This window comes from Erinaceus europaeus, chromosome 15 (assembly GCF_950295315.1).
Source record: "Erinaceus europaeus chromosome 15, mEriEur2.1, whole genome shotgun sequence".
NCBI classification, from domain to species: Eukaryota; Metazoa; Chordata; class Mammalia; order Eulipotyphla; family Erinaceidae; genus Erinaceus; species Erinaceus europaeus.
In genome coordinates, this window is record NC_080176.1 from 86,409,472 (window position 1) to 86,411,376 (window position 1,905).

General features: G+C 40.8%; 1 non-coding gene across 1 annotated transcript; it reads right to left on the reverse strand.

The window, feature by feature from the left end:
* Positions 1-1,049: 1,049 nt before the first annotated feature.
* LOC132533243 (U6 spliceosomal RNA) lies at positions 1,050-1,152 on the reverse strand. The gene has a single exon (XR_009545141.1). It is a non-coding gene; the product is annotated as a U6 spliceosomal RNA (small nuclear RNA).
* Positions 1,153-1,905: the final 753 nt, after the last annotated feature.

The following is a 1,905-nucleotide window of genomic DNA, read 5'->3' on the forward strand; positions in this document are numbered from 1 at the left end:
CCCTCCCCCTCCCTCTCCTCTCCCTCTCCCTCTCCCTCTCCCTCTCCTCTCTCCCTCTCCTCTCCCTCTCCCTCTCTCTCTCCCTTCCCTCCCCCTCCCCCTCCCCCTCCCTCTCCTCTCCCTTCTCCCTCTCCCTCCCCCTCCCCTCCCCTCCCCTCCCCCTCCCCCTCCCCCTCCCCCTCCCTCTCTTATAAGAAAGAAAAAAAATACTTTCTAGAATTATTCTTCAGCCATGATCCCCACAGTAAACCTGGTGGAAAAAATGAATAAATAAATAAAAACAAACTTCTCAAGAACCCTGGTATTTAGAAATATGTAAAATGAAATATGGAAATAGCAGATCAAATCCATCATTTGGAAGAAAATTGACTCATTAAAATAAATGTTATCTTGGATTATGAAATCTAACGACTCAATCGCCTTAAGGTGAAGCAAACTTTTACAACCATATAGAAGAATACATAATCTAGATCTGCCAATGGCCTTTATCTCTTCCTACATGTAATCTTTCTGTTAGCAGATATTTTCTCACAGTTCAAAGCATGCTCTAATATTTTATATTGGTGTTATTTTGAATTACAGAGACAAAGTACAACCTACCTCTTCATCATTTTTTCTTATATCTCGCCTCACTTTTTTTTTTTTTGCCTCCAGGGCTATCTCTGGGGCGCAGTGTCTGTAGTATGGATCCACTGCTCCTGGCGGCCATTTTTCCCATTTTGTTGTCCTTGTTGTTATTGTTACTGTTGCCATTGCTGTTGTTGTTAGATAGAGCAGAGAGAAATTGAAAGAGGAGAGGAAGGCAGAGAGCTGTACAGAAAGACAGACACCTGTAGACCTGTTTCACTGCTTATGAAGAGACCCCTGTGCTTATGGGGAGCCAAAGGTTGGAACCAGCGTCTCTACTACGGTCCTTGCACTTTGCCTGTTGTGCTTCACCCACTGCACTACCCATCCCCCCACCTTTGCCCTCTTCACTTTTTAATGGGGTTGGATTTTTTGTTTGTTTGTTTGTTTATTAGTTTTTTTGGCTACTGGTAAACATTTAGAAAAATATGGACCATTCAACAAATTTGCATGTCATCCTTGCACAGTGATCATCTAATCCCCACATTATTCCAGTTTTAGTATACGTGCTGACAAAGCAAGCACCATGACCTGTAGTACCAGAAGTCCCAGGTTCAAACCCTCTCACCATCACAAGCTAGAGCTGAGTAGTGGTCTGGTAAAGAAAAAAGTTAAACAAAGAAATATTGCAAACACTGAATGGTGACAATAACTCTACTTAAAAAATATTTCCTGGGCCAGAGAGATCATTCACTGGGTAGGACACATACCTTGTTTTGTGAAACACCTATGATCAGAGCTTGGCACGTAATGAGAGGTGCCACAGGGCATGGGAACCTCCGATGCTGTGATGTCTTTTCCTTTCTCTATGCTTCTGAATCTGAATGAAAATACTGGCTTGCGAGTATATAATTCCACATGTGTGAGGCCCTGACTCTACAGAAAAAAGTGTTTTATTTATCAGTGGGCATTTGTCAGTTGTGCTATTCATGGAAACATGACTATCTGTAGGATAATATGGCCATATTTCATGAATTATGTAGATAAGTTTCTTTCAAGTAAACTCTGCTTTCTCTTCTATAACTTAAAGTTCTTTATTTCCTATGGTGTTTTTAACACTCAGCAAGTCAAATATGCCAATAACCAACTAAATGAGTATGGTGAATATAGATAAACTTATTTAGAAGAGAAGCATGTGTAATAAAATAATAAAATACAGATTCCCTGGTGCTGAAAACTAGAAGCAAATAGACAGTAGGTATTCCTTCAATGACTCAATGTCATTGGACTTCTTCCTGAATTGAAGCCTGAACTGGTGAAATGGAGAAGTTTCAAGGC